Source organism: Hetaerina americana, unplaced genomic scaffold, assembly GCF_022747635.1.
Source record: "Hetaerina americana unplaced genomic scaffold, ioHetAmer1.1.p SCAF_1, whole genome shotgun sequence".
NCBI classification, from domain to species: Eukaryota; Metazoa; Arthropoda; class Insecta; order Odonata; family Calopterygidae; genus Hetaerina; species Hetaerina americana.
The window spans coordinates 35250262-35276635 of record NW_027286069.1 but is presented as its reverse complement, the minus strand read 5'-3'; the positions used below and the strand labels follow the sequence as shown (position 1 = coordinate 35276635).

Below are 26374 nucleotides of genomic sequence, written 5' to 3'. Positions count from 1 at the left end.
CCACGCGGTTATGATGCAGTAAGACCACCCGAAATGGTGAATAATGCACATGCCAACAGATAATTTACGTCATTCGGGATGAGAGTTGTTGAGGAAGTCATAATGGAGGAGGATTTCCATACAACAGTAAAATTCGCCCATCATAATTTACTAAAGTAAATTTTTAACGGAACTTCCGCCGGGAGATGAATGCACGACATGCAAATCGGTTGTACAGGGTCCACCCTTAACGATGGTTTTGCCGCCCCCCTGCTTTTGTTGGGATACGTAAGATATGAACTTCCTCCTCACCTCATATACATAATTATGGGACCTGCCTTTAATATGTGAAACGGACATAATTTAAAAAAACGCGGAAAAAACGCATTTAAGCATGAAGAAAGTGTTTTTCATTATGGTTTCCTACTGATCACGTGTTTGCACTGGAAGAACTCTAGTCCAGAAGAAGTCTTTTGAATGGTACACATATGATGAAATGAAACAAACCTTTTGAGACTGTTTCAACAGGTTTAAAAATGCAAAAATAATTTTGAAACAACAATTGCATTGGGGATCATTAGCATGTGCTCCATAGTGGTTCCAAGGTTAACTCAAATTCTTACATCATGCACGATGTTTGACATAATGTAATTATAAACATTGCGTTAATTTCTTCCCGAGTCCACCCCTCCCCCTCAGTAAGGAAATTTAATTAAATGGCGCACACTCCCTATCCCCCAAAAGCCTTACGTAATTGAATGAGAGCCACCGAATAACGCCACCATTCCAAGGAACTGAATCCGCCCCTGGCCAAGCAAGCACATCGGACGGGACATCATTTCTCGTCCTAGACGCTCTCTTTCGCCGCTTTCCTCTCATTGAGAAGGGGTTGAAAATTTGGAGAGTAACTATGTGCATCAAGGATCTTGTGCGGCAGCATAAAAGCTGAATCATGACACTTAATACAGCACTCATTCGAAAAACAATCTCAGTGGACGGAAGTCTAATGGAATCGGTAAATTTTATTCCGGCCATTGAAGTGGAGACGACATTTTCACGTCACTAACCTGAAAACGCAATGTCATTCTCATGCATAATTAATGTTACTAAGATGCAAGCACTTTTTTACAGCCCATCAACCGGAGGTAGCTCTGCCCTGGAGTAGATGGGAAAAATTATTTTTTGTTGACTGTCCCTCTCCACCCAACTATCCTATTGAACCGGGAATAGAAATACCACCTGCCATCCCGAGGATGAATAAACCCCACAGAAGGTCAATGATGCCCACTAGAGCAAGCACCCGTGCGTAGAAAGCATTCACTGACGACGTTTCTACTCATTTGTGGCATATTTTGATACATATATACGAATCTCTGCAATTCCCACACACCAAGTCACAATGACATTAGATACATTTGAAATGACCTTTCTTCATCACGCTGACGCTGCGATGTCGAACACCGGCGTTCTCTTCGTCAATATTCGACTAAATCTCCATATCGAACACTTCCTGACGCATCCGACATGACCTTTGTCAGTTTCAGAGAGAATTCAGCATTAACTTATTAAGATTACAGTTTTCTCCACCGACAGATTCTACCATTTATCCTTAGGAAGAAGCGGCATCACTTTTTTATTATATACAACGACTGTTATAGTTATAACCCCATGGTGTGTCTCTAAAAGTGTGCCACATGAAAAATTCCAGCAATAACTGTAAATACTTTCAAGACGGCTTTGATTTTCTCCCTAGGGGCATTAAACGGAATAATTTCGGTCATTTGCGATTCCTTCCGAGTGCTTATTTCTCAAAGCCAACTCGGATCTTTGCTTGAGATTTTTCTTTGTTTTCAAATGTATGATGATAAAGGATCGTCATGCTAACAACAAAGTTAACGGCCAACCATTTACCACCATGAACAATAGACTAGGTCCTCCAAATGCCTTACGAGCATGGGTGGGTAGAAGATTTGTCAGCGCCTCGCTGAATCCTCCGCGTTGTCTTCACTACAATACATACTTGGAAATTCAAGAAAGAAGACAAGGGACATTGTCGGAAAAGACACGAACATTTTCAAGGACGCTCTCAATTGGAAAATTAAGTGAAATACAAAGGTGAAAAAGGAGAGTGAGACTTCAAAAAACCCAAGGGAGAATCTTTCTAATAACAGAGAAGTTATAGAGGCGAAGGTAGAGTATATTGACAATGAAACACGACTTCTGGATGACGATTGGGGAAACTTAACGAGAAACTAATGAACAGCATTTTGCAGGGAAAAGGCAAGAAAATTTTTTACTCTTCGAAATATCTCCAGAGTCAATTTTATTATATTTTTTCCTAGTCCATCTAATCAATTTAATAAAGCCATATTTTCATTTTTTCTGACCTTATTGTGTGTGCATTTCTGTATACAGATTTTTTTCTTTTGAAGGATACAGCTCACTTATTAGAAGAATTACTAACTTTTCGCGATCTAATAATTTCAACTAACCACTTTTCCATCAATGAAAGCTCAGCTTAGCTATTGGGAAAAGCGGGACGAAACCTATAGTTAATTTTACCTTTGCCTTAGTCCCGGTCTAGTAGCCCTAAGTGGCCCCTAACCACCATTTATTTCCAGACCATAACTTTGGAATGGAACATTAATTAATCTTCCTGAGAAAAAATACCTTAATCACCGGATATGACATGTTCATCAAACACTTACGATCAAAGCGCTTACAATTCTTAAACATCTCACATTCAAAACTTTTCCAAGTTATTTTTCGGAAACAAAACTGAAGACTGTAATTACTGATATTTCCATTTAATCAGCGGTCACACATACGTTAAATAAGATATTTTCCACAGGCATTGTGACTGTAGTGAACGTAACAGTCTTCGCTGCGGCGACTTAATGTACCCGAGTTTTCTCATGGGTCGTAAGTTTTATTTGGAATTACGTTCGCAACTGAATATACATATTACAATGAGTAATGCTATCCGTAAGATATAAAGCTAGGTGCTTCATCAGCCGCGCAGCCTTTGAGGGTTTTGTCATGATTTATAATGGAGTGTGTTAATTGTGCCAACAAACCGCAACGATTACCACGAGGAAATGCTTTTCTGCCGATGCCGACACATTGGCAGAGAGGACAAATTGAAATATTCAAACGTGATATTTTAAATAATGACTGGGGGCCTTCATTTGTTATTTCCTTATATACGACAGTATTCCGTGTTGAAGCATTGGTAACATGGTAATGCGTAACGTGTCTCTGTGTGCATGAGAATACTTAATTTTCCTTGCATCTGAGATTATCTCAATGCAAAATTTCTTGCCTCAGGATTTATTATCCTTACTTGACACATAAGCTCTGCCATTAGCTGATCCAACATTAATGCAGCACGTTACATGTAGTTCCTCGTAGTACTATTTCTGCCCTCACTATATGGCACCATACGGTATATTCGTATCCAACCGATTAGGTAGGTTTGGGATGGACACAGTCTTTACAATTTCTCGTAACCAAAAACAATAACACACCAAAAACACATGAACAATTACACACAAAACACAGTATATAGTGTATATATTACATAATGATCTGGTACTTTCCAACATTGCTCGTCCGTTTCTAATGATAATGTACCTAGGATGATGAGTTGCGATAGGAAAGTGAAATCGAAATGCAGACGACATTGCGAAACATTCCGAAGATATACTGTAAAGTGCCCAAGTAAACGGATGCGCTACCTCACGAATTTTACAGCCTAACCAAAGAAGATGCGATAAGGAATAAATTCATTTATTTGCTTTGAATGGTATGTTCACCTGTCTCATCTTTATTTCACAATGAGGATATCTACGCTGACTTACGCTGAACAAGTTTATTAAATCAGAATGAAGGCCGGATCAGTATTTCATTCTAGTTCCACGAAGCGATCTTGGAATCGTTCCCCATGGTAATAAACCTCTCATATTGCGTAAGGCCACAATATTCAGGGCCAAAGAATAACGGTACATGATAAAAACGTATATAGTATGTCCTTAAAAAAAGCAAACTTTACTAAAGATAAACTTTACTTTGGAAGGCATTAGCAAATGCAATGAAGTTCATTAAGCAATTGCCTGTAATTAGAGCGACAAAATTAAGTATGAGTTTTACTAATTTTATGAAGTTAAATTCTATAACTACAGCATAGTTTTACGAATACCGACTATTTATGGTAGCGAAGTTTAAACCACTATGAGGTTTCGAAGTACCTAACCCAAGAAAGCAAACAAAATATATCGCACCTTCATTGTATTACGAATCAAATTTACCTAAGAGGGCGATAGTTAGTCTGGTGATAGCCATTTGATTGTCAAACAAACATTTTGCCTAAACAATGTCAAGAACTACACCTGATATTATTCTCATGAAACACGAGTCTAGGGTGGAATTACAGGTTTCGGACTTCGGCTTCATGCTCCTGGAATCGAACATTAGAATTTCGGGTGAATGTTAAATTTTATAAATCCTTTGCTAAAGAGCGTTTATTAGCAAAAAAACGTTCGCGTTTTAAAATTGGCAATTGAAAATTTTAAAACATTGAAAGTAGAGTAATTAAGAAGATTTCATGCAGCACTGTAATTGACGAAGGTAATTGGCGTCATGGGAGAAATGAAACGGCAGATGAACTATTGCCCTAGGGTTCATCATCAGAAGGCTTTGCTCACACAATCGTTCAACACACCAACCTATATTCATTTGATTTTGTATCTTCGATATTGGGCGCAGGGGGCCTAAGTCCCGTGCACCCATTTTCGAAGATACAAATCCGTATATTCCTATGCGAGGCTCTAATTTCACGGAAAAAAATGACATGATCCTAGACATCGTTCAAGCACAAACTCTCCTTGATCGACAGATAACACATAGACGGGCCTTCGAAGTAAGACAACACCGTGACTAAAGTCGATTTTCACTTGTCACCCAAACGCCCAAGAATCATGATAGTCCCGTAAATGGCTAATTAGGCAAGACTCGAATGCAAAGACGCCGCCAATCTAGAAAAGCACTTGACCCGGCATAAGAGGGATCATCGCGGGGGTCAAAGGGGTGGATTAAAAGCTGTAATCGAGCTCTCGAGGTGAACAAAAGCAGCGCTCCCCTCCCGATTCTCCTGGAACGAAAGCACTTCGCATGATTCGAGCGACACAAGAGCGCAAATGCCAGTAAAAAAAGGTAAGTGAAGGGGATGGCGGGTGGGGTGAATGCAGGGAGAGGAGGGCGGGTGCGCGGTGCGGAGCCGAGGGAATGCCAAATGGTCTGGGGGAAGCAGGAGGGGAATTGCGAGGGGGCGGGAGGGGCCGGAGGCGAGAGATTGGAACGGGAGGAAACGGAGGGGGATGAGGTGATGGAGGAGGGAGGGAGGGAGAAAGGGGGCCGGGGGTGGGACGGGGGAGGAAGGGTCACCCATTACAGTCACGCCTCCTTTCGAGTTAAATCACGAGTTTCCCAGCCGTGGGAGTCGCGGGGCGCGCGAGTGGGAAAAATGTTGCGAAATTCATACGCTGACCTCCTGCCGCTTCCATTCCCCGTTTTCACCCCCCCCTTCTTGTTAACTCCACAGAGCCGATCCCGGCGACGTTGGTTACCTCTGGGGACGGCAAAGTTTAGTAAGCACTTGGTATTTTTCACGACTGCACATCTGAACGCTGAATGGACCGAGAAAGACGGGCGAACGCTAGAATAGAGAACCCCGTGACGAAGTGGACCGGATACCTCAAGAATGGAAGAACAAACGATTAAAATAAGATTCTTACTTAATCCCGTCTTTAATTATTTCAATTCATCCTAAAACATTTTTGCCAGGCTAAAGAGAATTTGATTCAATGACTTCGCAATTCGGTGAGTACATACACAGTATATACACATATACATACATATATATTCCTTATACTCTTCCCTATTATTGTACTCATCTAATGTCGGTATCTTCCCTCCGGAATTCTATCAAAGATATCTAAAACTTTTGCTTTTTTATCCATCCTTATTGCATATTTTACCTTTGAGTACATGAGCAATAAATATGTATCTAATAACGTGAATGTGGTGGAGGCAAAAGTAACATGAAAGGACACAAAAGAAAGAAATTTGTTAAAGGAAGGGCCTTTGATCAAAACCTAAAACCAGTCAAAGATTTAGTCAACAAACATACTTTGTTCTGCATATATGAATGCTTAAGCAGTGATACGTCGACATAAGGTCCATAACTGAAAATATACGACATTCACAGGGATCGTGGTTTTCAGATTTAGATGCTACAACAGCCACAGGAAATTTCCAACGCAGGATTCGAAACTGCGACTTTTGATTTGCCGAGACGCGGCAATCCGATATCGAAACTGGAGAAATAATTGCTCGGTATACTTAACATTTTCGGGAATCACGAATCCGAAACATATGGCCAGATTATCTAAATATGGCATTGGCATAATTACTACCCTTTCAGAAGTATGTGACGTAGATACTTCATATCTTCTGATACGAAATCACTCTCATAACCATTTACCCTTGAGGTGGATTCCGGGGCAGAGTACCTTGCAGATATCGATTGCTTGGCGGCTTAATCAAAAAGAATCGCAGTCAGTTGTTTTGATGAGGTCACGTCATAATCAAAGACATTACTTTGAATATTATCGAATAATATTGGCAGAATCTCTGGTCAGAATGGCACAATGTTCCTTTACGCCACTCCTGGTGCTCTTATCTCAGCTCTATAAACCATAACTGGAAAAGCATAGCGAAAGAGGAATATATAACACAAAGGAAAACATAGGTGAAAAGGCAAGCGTAGAGAAGTCTTGATGGAATGCAGCTGATTACACCCTGACGGTAGGGTTATCCAATTCAGTAATATTCCCTGCTCCTGTAACAAGGACACAGGAGTAAACAGTGGTGGCCATCGAAAGCAACTGACTAAGATCGCTCATCTCGTATCGAATGCTGGTCAAAGAATGCAGTTCATTACACCAAACCGCCTCAAGCACAGTCACTGCAAAACACTACAGGTGAACGACTTTTCCGAACCATCTCTCGAAATTAATGGACGGGAATAGAGGAAGAACGTTTCACGTTCTCCACATCCAGTTCAATCCGTTTGTCCAGATACGTTTACGCGAGTTCTGATGACGTAGGAAGAATCTCTGGGTCGGCTTCTTCAAACCTCGCCGACAATTTCCGTGCCGTCCATAGGATAACCGCATCTCTGCATCCGAGGACGATGTGTACTCGACTTCTGTCGAAAACGAGAAACAGAGTACCAAAAACAAAACAGACAGTAGCACGCAGTGATGCATCTTGAGGCGTTCTGCACAAAAAGTAGATGGAGTAACTAAATGCAATGCAATGAATTTCCACTTCTCCTTAATAGGATTTAATGCACATCTGTAACATGTCATTCTTCTCTACGCATAGCCGAAGTTTCTAGATGACCTTTATTGTATATTATTACTATTGTATCGCCGCTGAAATCGTTTCGTAAGCCAGCATTCTTCTTTGCAGTTAATGTTCACTTGCCCCGTGCGTGGCATGCTATTCGCTATGCTCGGCATTCATTAAAACTCTTGCGGCAAAGCAAGGTCTTGATGGAAGACGCGAGAATATCTTTATCCTCCTCATTATCAATTTGGCGATAGACATAAAATTAGGGTTTGAAACCCACTAAGACTCGACAGCTCAAACTGCCACGTTTTTCCAACAAACACATGAAATTTTTATGAACTACGTGAATTGGAAATGTTTTTAACAAATAAACCTGCGTGTTTATATAGATTTTATGTGATTAAATGCGGCGGTAAATATATTTTCAAATGCCAGGCTTAAATCGACCGAAAATATTAAATAAAGCAGAGGTCGAAATTCACACCATGGAATGAAAGGTGGTTAAATTATGCCGGTGGAAAGAAAGAGTGTGCTACTCTAAAGAGCCATACGCCACCAATACTTCCCGATCAATTTCTCTGTTCGTAACTAAATGAAATTCTAGCCATCCTTAATGTGAACGCAATTGCAATTGAGTCCTGAATGAAAAAAAAGAATCTAAAATTTACATAGTAGATCTTACAAAAATTACTCAAATATTCTTGCAACATTAGATTCTAACAGTTATTTGAATGCAAGCTGTATGATTCGATAGCAATTGCCCTTCATGACGCACTTATGATTTTCAATACATGGGGGTTGTATTAAATGATTAAAAATCATCCGAAAGGAGTGTTAAAATCCTCCTCTTTTAGAATTTCCCCACAATTTGTTCTAATTCTCGACGAGACCAAATTCCACAATCCCTTTAGGAGCAAAAGAAACATTTGCATTATCCCCACCTACTGTACACACTCATATAGTCTCTGTATTCGCTCAACGAGATCACAATCTCGTGCATACGATTCCATTACCTCCGTCGTGGATTTATTCACTGAGCGCGGCACCCATTCACGAAGATAATTAGAAAGCAAAGGTTAAGAAGATAGCATTCCGACAGGTTTAATTTATTATTTGTATGCAGCTTCAACAGCGGCATGATTTCTGTCGTGCAATTCACTCACACGAACCGGGAGATGCCAAGCTCTCGGGGAGGAGACTTCAACGCCAGAAACAAATGGATCCACTAGCTTTGCTTTCATATCCGCAGAAGAAACAACTCGGAATCATAACATTCTACTTCACAAAGCAAACGTAAGCTGCCACAAGATTTCATACAAGATATGAGTCGAAAAATCTACACAGAAACCGAACACGGTGAATAACTCTTCCGACAGCTGAAAATATACCGTAAACCTTAAGCGTTATTCAATCCTAATTCTCGCATAGATAATAATTAGGACTTTTTACATGCCTACTACATTTATCCACATAGTTACGTTTAATACTTTATTAATATTTTTAACTATAGATGGCCTTACCTCACCTTGTTTTACATTGCGTCTTTATCTCGACCAAAACCACAATTCCATCACAGTTTTGACAATGAGATTTTTAAATATTTAATTATACGTATAGCCAATTCTGATTACTCCTCGTGATTTTCCGCGTATTTCCATGTGGACATTTAGTTCAGGTCTACCTATTTCTAGATATTGGGATGGCCATATCGCGAAAAATTGTCGAGGACCCAAAGACCATGGCGTGCTCCGCGGAAATTCAACTGTTCTTGAATTTTGGAATAATGAAATAGTACACAAGAGTTGTCTTTCCAGATGCAAAAATTCGAGGAAAATTAGTGTGCCTACAGACACCCCTCAATATAAAACAGTGGCAGATAGCCTCCCTACTTTCTTAAATCGGTTAATCAATGGCCAACACCCGTCCAATATATTCAAAATAACTTCATCGCCTTAAGTTTCCCACATTACTTAATCATACACCGACTGGGTATTTCCTGCTCCCACCTTCCTTTTCTGTTGCCAGTGTGCAGAAGGACGATTTGTATTGTAATGATGATTCCTCTGATTCCGTGATTGTATTGCATTAAATCTATAGTATGTTTGCACGTTGACACACGCTTGTTTTCCTAAACGATTTGACACTGCTCATAATTGTCAAAGCACAAAGTGATTGAAATAAAAAGTATTACTGTCTATTATATCGAATAGGATATATAATACCACTGCGTGCAGCCTCCATCCTTCAGAGTAACGTTTATAGCTATTCCAGAATAACCCAATTCCAGTACAACTCTCTTACGTAATCAAAATCAAACCGAGAAATGATCGTGGGGTGTTACTGATCGATGAACGACCTGGAAAGAGCAATTTTCCTGTCGAAACTGAAGGCCCAATTTCACCGAGCCTCACATAACGCAAGCTGAAAAACCCAACTCCTTTTTTAAGCGAAAACAACGCCCTGTGAGAAAGTGAAAAAGCTTTCATTGTTTCCCGTTTCTAGCTTTCTGATTCCGTTGATTCCAACTCTCTTCCTTCCTCACAGAACACGCAAGCTGTTCGCTGAGTGCAATGGTGAGGATTTTATCAGAAAATGTTCATGAAATTATTACCAAATGGCCTTTTCATAATGGTCCACACGATTTCAGTCGGTTTTAATTTGACAAAATGTTGACCATTGAGTCTTCCTTCCATTGAAGAAGATCCAAACCAGTCAAATCAACGCGAACTTCGCCCAATTTGTGCATCGAAGGATAATTTACGTGCTTATGTACTTGGGATGTGTATCATATGACTCCTCTGAATTAATACAGGTCACCAAATTTTTTGGGATTAGCTGGGCAATGAACTGAATGATTTGATATATGACTAAAATATGAATATTCATTTATAAAAAATACTTTATTTACAACTACCTACAGTGTACTTGTGCGGATTTATTTTTATGATACGCACCTTATTGAGGAAACAAATGGATGTAAAAATTATAAATGAGGTTAACCAATGTAGTAGTGTAACAGAAACGCAATGTACTCAAATTAGAAGGAATGCTTCCTCTTCTTGGATAGAACAAAAATTTTATCGAACGAAATTCAAGCAGCTGTAGTATACTGCAATAGTGTATGTATTAAAAACAATCTTATTATCTACTGAATAGGACAATACAATTCGACAACGAAAAGTTGATTCTTTTCAAGTTAACAGGGACTGCATTAATAATACTGCCTTACCTTGAGGTCATCAAGGAGTATTCATATGAGAATGATAATATGACAGATTGATACCAAATATATACTGTGGTAGAGGATATGAATTTACAAGAAGAAAAAATGATTAAGAAATAGACTCGGCATGGACCAAACTTAATTAATGGATCGCGACATGGGTTTGCTTAATAATTTTTCTAACCTCTTTGAAGAGTCCACAAAAGATGAAGTTGACAATTAGGGTAACTGGAAACCAATACTTCTTAGTTTTCTTCTCACCTGAAAGACAAAGAATAAACATGTAGATTATACAAGCGTCTATGTCCCAAGAATCACTGCTCTAAACTACTTTGTCCCTCTTTTACTCTTCTTTCAAACCTCGAATTCAGAGGCAATTTAAAAGCAATTACGGCACCATGACTACTTCAGTGATACACAAGGCATGAAACAATAGCACACAATAAATACGCAGTTTCTCCCAGAAAGATGCGATGTTAGCGCTCGATGCTAACAGTTAAGACCCCTCGCCCCGCACCCCATCCTATCCCCATCGCCCCGACCCCATCGAATCCAGAATACAACCTTCCACATCATGATCAATAAATATCATTCACTGTTCCGCACTTGGGTAGGTCTCAAAATGTGTACAATTACATAGAATTAGTACGGGAGAATAAAAAAATATCAATGTTTCGAACAACAAGGTGAACATCACTGCGGAGATATACGTGTATGCATTGGCTTGAGAAAGCTTGGCATGGAAAGCGGTCAGTTGAGAGAGACTGTACATTTCAACAATTTGATATTATTCCACAGTAGCCTAATTAAAAACTATTACTGCATATCCAATTACTCGTAGATTGGTTGATATAGGATCAGTTCGCGGCACGGAGCAGTAGCCACGACCACCTTTAACATTGGATTCCTTCCTTTATTTATACTCCAGCGAAGTAGTGAGGTTATTCTCTATTTCCTAAGCCTAATCGAGGACGGTTCTAGGAACCTTCCAATTCGATTTTTTAGCATAACTGTCGTCAAGTATATTTGCTCACATTAAACGCTAGTAGCCGCGGCATTCAGGCCTTAAGTGCTCAAACCAGAGAGATCATCGCAATTGTAGATGAATACAAAGACATGTTAAAAATCATAAGGCCATGATCACAGTGACTTTTGAACCTGCAACAGTGGATCGACAAGCACACAAGGCTCAATAATGTGACCAGGACTAGCTTAATTAAAAGTTTGGAAGAGCACGTCGGACTACATTAAACAAACATTAACCAATGCACAATTTGAAAGCGAAAACTGAGGGAAAATGAAAACTTAACTATATGTTTGACCAAATATCATAGAACGGATATATTGGGCAGTACAAAGTGACCAGAGGTGCTCAGTAGTCGCTAAAGCTACTGAAAATAATTGAAATATTGGAAACGAAACCCTTCTATCCATTAATTTCATAAAAACTGCTGCAAAATTCAGACGGGACCAAATGAATTTAACAACATAGCTTAGAACTTGGGAGCGTTCGTCACATGGAGCCAATGGCTCATGCCATTTGTGAAAATAAATATCACGTACAATGACCGGTAAAGGTGAGACTTCTCTCACCGGGACGGTTTACACGTTGTACTTGCCCGTTCGGGAAGTCAATGAACATTTTGGGGGAATCTGGCAGTATTCATAGGTTGGTACTAAACGTACAAAACTACGGTGTAAAAAAGGAAAACTCATTAGACTGGTTGAATCCTGGAAAAACTTTCGACTACTAATCTGCTATTTTTTCTGGTCGCTGAACTATTCTTTCAGGATACGATTCAGTCACCTAAAATGAACAAGTGAACTATTATAAGTTATTGAAATAACAACATCGGTTACCATTCCAACACACACCAGTCTTAAAAACTTCCACCGGCACATTTTTAAGATGAAGCCTCCATCGAAATTGGGAATTATAAACACCAAAACATTAACGATCTGCAAAAGAAATATTTATCACCTCATAGCTGGTAGTTGGTTAATTCACCTCTGCTAAGAATTAAATGCTCGATCCCATCCCTCACCACACGGCAAATCCTTAGATTACCCGCGCATACCCAGGAAATCACTACAGGAAGCCTTCGACCCACAGCTGCTGCCTTCCAAACAACCCGCCCCCCTTTAAAACTCACTTGCGTTTCCAATGTTTGTTTTGATCCACGCCGCACCTCGCGAGGACTGGACGCGCGAAACACCTCGCACCTTTCGCCAGGCAGCGACCCGGTAATTTGGTAATGACAAAGAGAGCCGGTGTCGAAACGAGGAGGGGGTTCCGTCGACTGCAAGCCGTATTTGAGGAATGGAATAAGTGTGGGGATGCGTTAAGGCGTGCTGGGGGAACAGGAGAGGATTGGCGGGAGGGAAGGGGAGGGGATGTGGGGGAGGCACAGCTGATAGCCGCCGCTCTCGCGACCGTCGGCGCATGCGCAATTCCCAAGAGGCGCGCGTGACGCACACTCCTCGGTTTCCTCAGGATCACGCGCTGGGGTCCGAGTAGCAGTCACTCTGACGTGAGACACGGACGCGTTGTGTCGCGTAGGACGACCCTTCCACCAACTGCTTCAGCGTCAACAATCGATAGCCGATCACCCTAAGCATTTCCTAATTTGATCATTATTTACATTTCGCCGGAGCACCGAGAGGCTATAAAAATGTCCAGTCGCCAATCAGTGAATAGATATGACCGACTAATATTAGTCAATAATAATTAGAAAATGCACTAACGATCATCATCGTCGTGTTTAAGGGAGTGTGATTTCAAATTAAAGAGCGTTGGCGCATATCAGTAACTCGGTTATTAAATCTTAAGCCTCTTTCGAATTGATCACACCCCAGACCAGACTGTTCGATAACATCACGTACCAAACAATCTGAGGAGGTCAGTTAATGTTGTTGGCATGGCCAGATGGAAAAACGTGGCGCTTGCGTCACAGGCAATTCCAATCTCCATCCCTCTCTCATTTGGGCCGAGTGGGAAGATGCGAGGGCAACCCCGCCGGCATGAGTTAGCATTGGTTCCAGAGCAGGAAGAGAGGCGCCGTCCCTCCGGTGAAGAAAAGACGACCTCGTACGGAAGGTCATACCGCGGACATCCTGATCTCTGGCCGAGGTTCACATCCACACGGAGAGGTCATCTCCCGCTTACAAAATACGTACACAAACTTAAGCAGGAAATCAAGGACTGAAGGGAGCGCCGTCCTTCAAAAGCAGATCCATACGCACAGGCTGTGAGCATCACTTGGAAACAGGATACTCGAAGTGGGCACGACAAATACGCGACAAGAATCAGAATTTTTTGCGTGGCGACAAAAAGGGCGAATGCGCACTTTCGGGATTCGCGAGATATTTTTGAGCGTCGATCGAACTTTTGAAGTTATCCCATTCCTTAGTGAAAAAGTATCTAGAGCTGGACACCCTAAATCACCAGGCTAAACTGTAAAATAGGATAAGTCCCATAACAAACACAATACCCTCACACGCATTGGAAATATTTCGGATGAAACGACCAATTAAAGGAAGAGTCACATGATCGACGGCTGTATCTCTCGACTGAAATAAACACACTCATAGCCATCCGATTGTTTCGGTGATACTCGTCGAGAGCTCGAAAAAATGTTTTTCGATCGATAATTCGAGTAAGGCTGACTATGGCAATAGTTTCCATATCAGTATCATTAGATAAAAAGTCAAACTAAACACTTTTGCTCATTTAATATACCAAGCACCAATGTCATCGCATGTTATGAAGGATTAAAAGTTTTAATGGAATTATTTCTGCACCTAGAGTAGTAAATCCATACCATAGTATTCATTTAACGAGTTCCGCCGACTATAATAATACCTCATTGTTTTATTATTGCTATAATGAGAAGATAATCGGTTCAAAAATGCTCACAAACTACAATCACAAACTATAAATCAAGAAAGGTCTTCGAAAGTCATAAATAAAAAGTCTCTATTCTATTGGCTGAGAATATTTAACCACACCACGCCATCAAGGTCAAAGGTTTCATTTTTTTGACCCAAAGCATCTCAATTTCACTTCAGCCTTCGAGTCAAAGTCAAATAATAAAAATTGGCTCGCCTTATGTGCCTCGATACACCCGATGACATTTCCACAGAGTATAATAAAATTCTTCCCCTTGATGGAATGGGCAACTTGTTTACCAGGCACTAATCACGAGCACTCTTCCCCACCCACAGGTCCGTCCCGCTGAAAGCATCACCAGCTCGGCGCCTATGAATTCTAACAGTGTGTCGAACGCAAAGCCAAGAATTTAACGCAGGACGGGCGGGGAAGGAAAACATTTAGACTATTCGCGCGAGATGATAAAGCATTCCCGGCAGTTCCTCAAAACGGAGACGGAAAATCCGGAACCAAACAATACCGAGAATCTCTCGATCCTTGGCAACGCCGGCACCACGAGCAGCAGCCATTAAAGGTCGGTCGGCTCGGCACTTCAGAACTCCCCAGAATAAGGTGACCTTCGGGGTGGAAATAACGCAAATACGAGGCGCAAGCACCAGCGGCCACCGTGGACAGTGACGAGACGAGAGAGAGGGCTCTCATCTATTGGACTCATCGAACGCGGCGCGCGTGGACCTCCATGACGCTCGTTTTCATTCCATAAAATTGCAACAGACGAGAGGCTATCAGGCCTAGTTCAGGCCTAGCAGCAGGCTCGCTGGGTGGGAGGAGGCGGGCCGAGGGAAACGCCGAAGACGCACACAAAGCAACGAGGATTTTGCAAGAGCGTACACGTATAGTCCTTAAAAGCTTTTAACCATTCCCCATGGAATTGTAGAAATTCGCGGCGACAGAATATTTCGGGTTACTAGGGAAAGAACGAGTTGGAAATCCAGTGATTTTCAGAGGGAATGCTGTATTGAATGCATTAATGTAAGGGTATTCAATGCGAAAAAAGAAACGGGTGACAAACATGCGGGAAGCATTTTAGTTTAGGTACGTACACACGAGGATGTCAGAATAATGGGTTATGTGAGTAATAGAAGGTCTGAGAATACAAACGAAATGAATATTAATCGATTTAGACTATTAGAATATTAATTAGCATAAAATATCTACAGCAGGGAGGACACTGTTTCATCGAACACGCATCGGTAGTTTCAAACGACATCCTGAAACTTTACGGTAGGACTTCAACATTTTGATCGTACAAGGTCGCACCCAAAACTGGTAGGACTGATTTTTTCACAAGAATTTTATTGAAATACATACATCGACTTAATAATCTTCAAAGTATGCTCCTTGAGCTGCTACACACTTAGTATAACGTTGCTCCCATTCCCCGTACGCCCGCTGGAAATTTTCTTTGGGGATGCCGTTGATGACCCTCGTCGAAGCCTCTTGAACGGCCTTTATCGAGTCAAAACGTCGTCCCTTGAGCTGTCTTTTCATCAGGGGGAAGAAGAAGTCCGGTGGTGCCAGATCGGGAGAATAGGGCGGGTGCGGCAACGTGGCGACGCCGTATTTGGCCAGGACCTGTCTGACGACGAGCGCGCCATGGCAGAATTTTCGGCACCATCTTGGCGCACACCTTGCGCATGGCCAAATCCTGTGAAATAATGCGTTGGACGTTGGATGCAGACAGACCCAACTGGTCTGCCATTTCTTCACTGGTTAAGCGTCGGTCTGTGTTCAGCAGTGTCCTCATTCTGTCCACATTCGTATCGGTTCTCGCCGTCGACGGCCGTCCGGAGCGATGGTCGTCTTCAACGAGCTCCCTACCCTCTTTGAACAACTTGTGCCACTCAAATACTGTGGAACGGCTTAAGGCAGTGTCCCCATAAGCCTGCTTGATCATATCGAGGGTCTCAGTTGCCGTCTTCCCGAGTTTCGCACAAAACTTCACGGAATAACGTTTCTCTAAATTCAGATTCATTTTGTTTTTCGACGCGGACAAAAAACTTGCTTCACTAAAAACGGTGTCCTGACTCAACGACAGCCCGCAGGCGACTGGGGTTGGTGTTGGTCTGTTGCTAAGAGCCTCCTCCACCTTACCCTGCCAGGCAGATCCCCCTCCACCGCTCCGTTCGCGCCAGAGAAAATCAGTCCTACCACTTTTGGGTGCGCCCTGTATTTTTCCATAGTGCAATGACAAAATTCTGTAAACCGCTTATTAAAATATCGATTTTTACATTCGTTTACTGCATTTTTGAATTCATGAAATTCCCTGCCCACCCTCATACAAGTTGAAACTTCTTCCTAAATTACACCTAAATACGACCAAGTGGAAGTTTTAGCGAAACTGTATTAACCCTCAGCCGTCTTTTGTGCTCGGATGCTTTAAAATAAGTCTTGGAGGATAAAATAATTCACACAAATACACCTCGGAGATAACACTGCCGATGACCGAGTTCAACGACTCGTGCACCAACGATGCCGTGGGAAATCACGCAGTAGCGGATTCATTAGAGTGATTAATTTGAAAAACTAATTCACCTTTGAGCAAATGAAGTGTTAATTAATTTCTGGCATGAGCCCGTAACAAAAAGTAATGGCGATGGCGGGCGTGTGAGTGAGGCAATAAGAAAATGGAACGCGGCGAATTCACACATCCCCCCCCACAGGTTAATTACCCATTGCAAAATCCCTTTGGCTTTCTTATCTCTTCATCCCTCCCTCTCAGTGCTTCCCGACGTCGACCCACACTCGAGGCCTCCCACACTATTTCTACCGCTCATAACCGGAACTGCAACGAATGACGCACATTGATACCTGGAAGTTCAAAATCAATCTTCGAAAAACATGGCCCAAATCTGCCATAGTGGCTACTAGGCTTGTCAAAGATACTCCCGGAACAGAAGTGCATTATTCTCATTCGGTGAGGTCGCGTGCGATGAATGATGTGGATCAAGTTGTTATTTCAGATGACAATGGAATTTGGCGTGAATTGAATGCAAATGACAGGAAGTGGTGCGAATGCTGCAGGAGACAACGTATTTCCCAGGACCGAACCCATACGAAACCCGGTCGCTCCACCCCGTTGTTACCTTCCGATCGGGGGGAAAGAAACGGGTTTCGAAATAATATTCCAGGTCTTCTCTGTGTCTCATCCGATATTAGCGAATCTTTAAACCAAATCTGTCCACATTAAATTCGCAAGTTTGATACCAACGATGGCGTATAACAGGCGCTACAGTCGATTTGGAAAGTGAGACCTGGAGGAATTAGTTGAATTATGAAAGGAATCGTTCGATCGACATTAATATTAATTGTGACACAAATGGCATTATGATTGCAGTCAAGCGATCACCTATCCGGTACGAACTTAAGCTATTGAATTTTCCCAATTTTATGGCAAAAAGACGAATGCATCAAAATATATCACTTTCGAGTGAACGCAGGAACTAAATCTAGAGATTCTTTCAGCAAACTGTTTCTTCGTAATACTCGTTCGCGAAGAGAACTAAGTTTATGCAGATATTGGCAAAATTAAACAAGATTCGTCCTAATTTAGAATCACAAGAGTCCAAACTGTGACTAATCTATGAAGCTTTCAAGAACTACGATAGTATTTGGTTTCTTTTTACGAAGAAGAGGTAGGATTAAGCACGTCTGACTCCCTCGTACCTTATTTTTCCTTACATTACCGCCGCGGGAAATCTGATCGCTCCCCTCAGCAAACTTCGTCGCATTGCCAAGTGAATTCACCCGAATGAAAACAATGGTCGAGGTGACTTGCCCGATCCATTTTCCAGCAAATTTATCAGCGTCGCTTTCAGGACATTCGAGCACACAGTCAGGCTTCTCTCTCGAGACAACCGGATGTGGTGGGACGAAACTCAGGGAAACGACACGAATACGGAATGCTGCGGAAACCTTAGGCCCCGTCGGAAATCGATCACGTGCCCGTGTGTACCGCCGCGTCACGTGCCAAGACTTCGCTTCGCATTCCCCATGTGTGCGCGGAATGCGATTACGGACAATTTGTATTAAATTATGCCACCATACCACGCGATGGACGCTTGCATCTCTCCGGGGAGCGAGCAGTGCGACTTCAGGTGCACATAGAGATCATCCCTGCATGTGATGAACGATTCGTCCGAAGAGATTTCTTCCTTCGAGTTCAAATCTTCACGAAATCTCATCAAAAACGTGAGGGCTCATTACATGGCGCCCACATTCTGCTAGAAACAGGCAACGTTTTTGGTATCCACCGGGCCCGTGGCACAGCTAATCTTGGGGCCCTCCTCCCTGGGCGCATATATATATATATATATATATATATATATATATATATATATATATATATATATATATTACACACATCAATTTAGAAATATAAAGTTGGTTTAAATTCCGTCAAATTGTACATAAAATTACTTTAAAGGTTCAATAAATGCAGGCCTAATTCTTTGTATTCTACCATTTCGTTTTGGATGGATACAGACTGCAACGAATGTTTTTCTTTGCATGTAATAATATACTAACTAAACACATGCCAGTATCGGATAAATCGATGAACCCTTTTCAAATTCCGCATACTTCCTTCATCCATCTAACAAGCATTTTCTATTCCTTCCCCTTATTCGCTTGCCTAACACCCACTCCTCTATCAGTCTTCAACATCCCATCATCAGTCAAAATGCTCTGGATCCAACTTTCCTGCCTCTTTTGCATTTCTCTCAACAATCCTCTCTCATCTCCCTCCATGAATAAACCTAGCACTTCCTCGTTTGTTTTACTTTCAATCCTCTTCACCCTTTACATCCTTCTCCACACCAACATTTCAAAGGCCTCCAATGTAAGCCTATCGTCTTGCTTCCGCGACGAAGTTTCAACGTCGTACAATACCACGTTCCACATCAAATTTTAATAGAACGTTTCCCGTAACCTAGATATTCTGAAGTTGTCAAATAACGATGATTTGAATCATACTAAGAATCCCTATAAATAGAAAACGCCATGTGGTCTGAAATGAAAAAGCAATTTCAAATTTTAAATAATTAAATATTTTTCATTTTTCCTCAGGAAAAAAGTTAACGGCGACGGTAGCAAGATTCGTGCAACATGAACCACTAGGACGCGTCGCCATCTCCTCCGCCACTCTTCTGTGCCGCGAACGAGGTCTCCTGGCTAAAACGAACCAGCGGCGACAGCCGGCTGCGGGAAAGGCAGAGGTGCGGTCGCCCTTCCACAGTTGGGTCACACAAGATGTCACTCGTATGCGAGTTTATCGTTGCCCACATTCTGTCAACGTTCAGAATAGAATGAAACTTCTGAGAGAAACATTAAGATATACGATCAAGGAAACTTTGAGAATGGGAGCAGAGGTTACAACGGGACCGTTTCTATCATGTCCTACGTGCACGAGGACCACCCACAGTGGAGGGCACTTCACCGATCACCTTACTCGTAGTGCCGCTGGGTGATGCTCCTTTGGGCTAACATTTTTTCCACTTAAATTAGCCTACTACTCATGAATATCGTCAAAACGAGAGAATTTCCATAGGAAAACGATTCTTACAAATTAATAACAATATCAGCTGGGTTTGCAGGAGATCTCGGTCCATCACTCCCGGCTGGGTGTAAGAATCCGACTTTATTAACTTCCGAATGCAACAGGACGTCTAACCAAGCATATGAAGACGGATACACAGGAAAAGTTTAGCCTTTGATTGGCAAAGGAGAATTCGTAGTAAAAGTAGTTTTTAGGGGAGGCGACCGACAGCTAAGGTCATTTGCGCCGGGCGTTGGCATTAGCCTACTCTTTACGAAAGGCGCCAAGGGGTCCGCTGTTTAACGTCCCATCCGACGGACGGCGTACTCACTCAAAAGTGCCCTCCACAAAGCACCTCAAGTAGGGATCGAGATACCTCTGAAAAATATTCTACACCGGCGGGATTTTAACCCGCGCCCTCAGAGTGGGAAGCCAGTACGTTAGCCCCCGCACCAACTCGATCCCCCGAGGAGAATTCTTACAAGGAAAAATGTCTGTAAGAGAGACAGAGTAAGTCTTTTTTTGAAGAGTTCAGCCTCATTCCTATCACGAAACTGCTTGTATTTTCAAAATTACAGCCCCGCATTCAACTCTTGTCCGCGTTTATTCACGATCTCAAAAGTTATCAATATTTACGATACCTATCATAACTTTCTCACAAGACCATTCCCAAAAGTATTGTGCAAAACAATGGGTTAAACATATGTACTGAGTTATTGAAGTAACTGCTGATACATGCCCAAGTACGCACCCTTGGCGTATTCCCTATTAATTAATGATTACATTGTTCGCATTTAATTTGTTTCACTGCAAAACATACACGCACTTTCTACCGTCCAAAATAGTTTGTATTTTTATTAAATTTCACAATACATATATTAATTTAGATTATTACGCAACTAATTCCAGGCTTTCCGGTTTAAAAAACTCTGGTTAATATAGTCGCGATAATCTTTCGAGAAACTTACTGAAGGTTTTGACCCATTGGCGAAAACATGAGCAAAGATTACCTCCTAGCGCGAACCAACATATTCTAAAACGCGAGCAGTTCCCAGCTTATTGTGATGAATAGCCTATCTGCAGGACAAAGAGTTAGCTGGCGATGGATGAACTGACCCTAATATAGAGTGCCGCAAAAATGGCTGTGAAGACGCGGAATTAATTACACTTATATTCCCATAGAAACATTTTTAGCCCTCTACCAAGGTTTCCACGTGAGACATAAAAAGCCTCGCACCCGATGACGAAGATTGGATTTTTTTCAACTCACCATCCAAGCAAAGCCAGAATCCACCTCGACTACGATGGAATTCCAAGACATCGACGCAGAAGGGATCTTTCATATTCAAGTCCTTGCAATGACAGAAGAGCACGAGAGAGTTTACATCGAGTAAAAACGACCATCTCGAGAGCAGACATGAAACGCTCGCGGCAATACACAGCAATGGCACGCCAAATCTTTCCCGCCGACCGAACGAACCCTCGCGTGCCTCCACTGACTACTCTCTCTCTCTCTCTTTTGCCCTCGAAAGACCACCTCCCCGACTCCTTTGCACTCATGTCCTCGCATGCGTCCAATTGCACCTTTACGGGGAAAATTCCAGCCGGCCAAATGATTAGACCGAAAAAAACAACACCACAGCCGGGCAATTCAGTTTGTGGCAGCATTTCACCCAGGTCTGAGCAATCACAATTGAACGCAGTTAAATGGACCTTGGAGCTGGAAAAGCATGCGCCCGTATTATTTGCTTCATGATCTACACTCGGAAAAAGAAGAAATCGACTCCCAAATGCACAGAGCGCACTTCAATGTCCATTCCATCTCGAGTCTTCATTTCGATCAAAACTACGATATCATCGAAGTATGGAATTAAGAAACGAACTACAATGAACGATGACCCTAATAATATTGTCCAAATTTGGCTGAGATATCTCAGAATCCCGTATCACATCGCAGCATGAATTTTCTTAACGAAATCAACCACGACACAATACCCGCGCTTTTACCTCCAGAGTGGGTATCGTTCTTGGACAATAGATCGAGGTTTTAAAAATCGCAAGCAAATTTCAAGGAAAGTTACTGCACCAAGTAATTAACCATTACTGTGTAAATTTGACGAAAACTGCAAACTGCCGTGTTTATTTGATTTGTTCCTAGAATAAATGTAACCTAGATCAGAAAAACAGATTCGGGTTTTGTGTAAGTTATTTACTAGTTTCTGAAAATCAGGTCTATAATGTAAATAATAACGAATTTTAAGTCTGTGCACAGTCATTAAGGTGATGTACGGCCAACGTAGAACCTGTATATCTGAATCCATGTATTGCAGCACATCGAACCAGTTCGAATTCCAGTTAAATGAATATGGGTGTAATCCAAGAAACAATGACATCAGTAAATGTTTTAGAGTAGAGGAAATTTAAGAACAAGCCAAACAAAATAAAAGGAAGTGGTGGGCTTAAACTCCATGCTCAATGTTTTCGGGCCTAATTTGCTTAGGCGGAAATCCATTATCACCGAAGTAAAAAATTCCAATTTATCTTTCCACTAAATTTTTTATTCGGTTTAATTAGTTTCGACGCAACGGCGTCATACTCGGGTACGAAGTTCTTTGTTCCGGCGTCGAAACTGGTTGTTCCGAATAAAAAATTTAGTGGAAGGATACATTGGTATTTTTTACTTCAGTGAAACTCTTTGCATGCCACCATTCAGTGATCTGCCTACGCCATACGTCTACTTGAGGGTTCTTTGAGTTGTCACGAGTACAAGCAAGGCAGACCAAGACAATCGCTAACGAGCAGACCAAAGTTTTTGGTCTTTATCTTCCCCATTTCGTTCCGATTTTTTGATTTCCCATTTACGGCCAGCTTAAGGAAAAGAAATAACCACTTGCACCACGGCATAACAATTTCCGAGACACTACAGCGACCGAAATCTTCGGAATTGCACATGAAGACACGGCCTTAGCATAAATAAATAAAAGAAAATTTAACGAAATAATGACTAAGTATACTACCTAAAGATTCAAATTAGCACATAAAAGGTAAATAATCAGAGTTGTTACCCTTAAATATGAGACATTACAAATTTGCATAGCAAAGCCAAGTAGTATACACGCCCATTTTCTTAAAAAATAAAACACTTTTTAGAAGTTCACCATTAATCAAACTAGTGCATTCGTACGTTGATTTTACTGACCTCGGGGCCTCGACTATGCATTAGAATTCGATATGACTCGTTTATCGGCTATAAAAAAAGGGGTAATATCCTTTCATTCAGGCTCATAAAGCGACGGTATTGCGAGCGAAATTCCTCCGCCAATTGACCATTAAAACAGAATGGCATATTTCAGCACGGGATCAGAGGCATCGTGGAAACAAGGGGGCAATCAATATTTCTCGTGGTTGCATCAGCAACCAACTGGATAAGTATGAAAACAATGCGGAGACATCGCGATCGCTGACGCAATCACTGCCCTCCTGCGAACGATCGGACGCGGAAACGCGAGGGAGAACACAATCGAAGTGAACTCGGCACGGCAAACTTCTTTTGTCACACGGGAATGCCGCGAAAGGAAATACCAAGGGTTTAAATCCACCACCATCTAGCCGCTTCCGCTATGACTGAGGCAAATTAAATCGATATAAAGAGAGAATAGGCTTATAAAAAGATTTCCTCGGAGCATAATGAGAAAGCGCTGGAAATGAGCGATTTTTTTTGGCTCAACGAAAAAAAATGGATATTGCGCCATAACGGCAGTTAGGTCGTGAAAACATTCAAGTTGGCGAGGATAACGAGTTGGCGATGAATGCAACGGGCTTCCGGATTGCAGAATCGACTTCGGTTGGAAAGGTAATCGAAATTCATCCATGATTTGTCACATTAAAACAATCAGAGGAGCTAGGATGCGATTTATCTTCCAAAACAAGATAAAAGTAAGTACCAGTAAATAAGGAAATAATAAAGAGTAATATACTAGACAAATTAGTCTATCGATAAATCCTATACCAATGCCATTTCTAAGCCATACCTAACACAAAGCTAAATACATGCAGGGACTATTCCAAAAATAAGTAGAATGCTTTCTTTGCCACCAATGCAGATGGCTGGAGTTGGGTGAATTGTGGTGAGAAAGGTAATGGGAGATCTTGGGAAAGCAACACGACCCACGTCATTTAATTGCGGGCATGTACAGTGTGCGGATCGCTGGTGGACTCGGCCCCTGTTCGACGGTCAAATCACGAATTCACGATGCCATTTCCTACGGAGAGATGATATGCGATAAAATTGTGTATTAAACTTGGAAAATTGGATTCGTACATCATGAACATGGGTAAGGATGATTATTGGGATTGGGAAATGTCCCAAGTGATGGTTTTCTACTTGCGCACGATGTTCTGGGAGGGTAACGAGGAGGTTGACGAGGAGGACTACCCTGGGCATTCATCAACAACACAGTGAGACGAAAATGGGCGAAAAATAAGACACGTGCTCAATTCTGATTGACCCCCCAAGTATCAGGATTAGGACAAAAGAATTTAATATTCAGTAAAACACTGTGCATTGCATTCCTACTCTAGATTTAGCCATGAGAAAAGTATGCCACAATGATCAAGGGACTGCCAGAGGACTGCTTTTGTGACAATCTCGCCTGGAACCTCTTGCACCACGGTGAAAGTGACCCGAATTTTTCAGTGGTGGTTACTGGTAACGAGACACGTGTCTTTGATTACGATCGAAGTACAACCCCTTTAAGTACCATTTTGGACCACTGGATTATGTCAAAGAGGCTATGTGTCAGAACGAGGGTCCTGTTTATCCCTTACAGGAAACATATCACAACTGGCGGAGGTACTGGCATTGGTGTGTCGATGCTTTATTATGAAGAAATTTAGCAATTTGGAATTTGAACTGCAATAAATTTTTCCCCACATTTATTCTACTTATTTGTGAGAAAACCTTGTAGTCTGAAATTGCGTTTCACAATAATATTTCCCTCAGCATATAATAATAATATTTCCGTCCGTATATTTAAATTTTTATACGTGTTCAGTTGTTTGGGTGAAAATCACTGAATAGCTAACACTTAATCTTGTGAAATATTAAATCTTTATTGTGGAAGTGTAAAATTTCTTTTTTAGCCTCATCATTGCGTCATAATACTTCAAATCCACTTGCTTCTCTCCGCCTCCATTGCACCAAACATTTCTATTCTTTCCTACCTCTACCTATGGGTTAAATGGAAGAAGGGATCATTTGGTCTCAATTTCGCCCAAATAAAGACCTCTTCTATCTATCTATCTACCACAAATATTTTCCCCCTTAAGTCTTCAACAGTCAACTTACACTCAATACACCCTGCCTTCTCTGAATTCCTCCCAATCTCAAACCTCTCTCCATCTCTCCTCCTTCACCTTACCCAGCACTTCGTCATTTGTTTTTCTCTCCGTCGTTTATTTTTTTCCATATTTCTCCACGCTTACACTGCATGAGTCGCTAGTGTCTCGTCCGAACAATGATAAGAAGCAAATGTTCTTCGGCAGAAAGGCAGGATTTTTCATTATGACATTGAGAGAATATTGTATTTCACAATGATGAATAATGCATTGCAAATTCAAATGCTAACAGAGTAATTACTTCATTTAATCAACTACTGAGTAGACGGATAAGGCCTATTCCGGAGAACTAAAGCAGAAAGGAAATGAAGCAAGCGCACACTCGAAAGAGGCCGATTGGTCATATCCTCTCAGCATTTTTGTGTATTATTCGCTCGAACAGCCTTTCATTTAAAATTTTTTTGTGGGACTTTGATATATATTAATCACTCGAATATTTTACGAGGCGGGTAGGTTTATTCAAACTGGGTTGACATGGTAAATTCTCGCACGTACTGACCCTTAACCAATGTAAATAATTTCCGTAACAACCTCCCCAGGCAACCCTTGTGAGGTAAATATATTTTTGAATTTCTGAGTGAATCTCTATAGGCGGTAGCCGACGACATTACCACCGCTAACGTCCAGTTACAACTGACGAGCACTGTCCTTTCCCGTGTCAACTGGGCGGACTTCAATAACTTAAGAAGGTTGGCACCGCATTTATCTGAAAGGGAAAACTCACGCCTAATTCAGTAAATACCCCACCCAGCCTCCCTGGTCTGATATTCACCAAATCGTTAACACATTTTGCCCGCCTTTTATCATCTCCGTGTGAATTAGATACCCCTCCACGTAGTTAACGCTCATTTAAGAGGCAAAACAGTACGTACTGGAG

The 26374-nt window shown here is 41.6% G+C and overlaps 1 protein-coding gene across 3 annotated transcripts in view; it reads right to left on the bottom strand.

Moving 5' to 3' along the window:
- Nucleotides 1-26374, bottom strand: part of ced-6 (PTB domain-containing adapter protein ced-6) — a 230092-nt gene that overhangs the window by 107052 nt on the left and 96666 nt on the right. The window contains exons 1-2 of one of the 3 annotated variants that reach the window (XM_071588297.1): nt 12769-12910; nt 10800-10876 (exon numbers count right to left, since the gene is read on the bottom strand). The exons of 1 other annotated variant lie outside the window; for it this stretch is intronic. The gene's annotated coding sequence lies outside the window, so the exon portion shown is untranslated. Of the gene's footprint in view, nt 1-10799; nt 10877-12768; nt 12911-26374 lie in introns of those variants that run through there. One more of the 3 variants, XM_071588306.1, reaches the window with a different exon arrangement.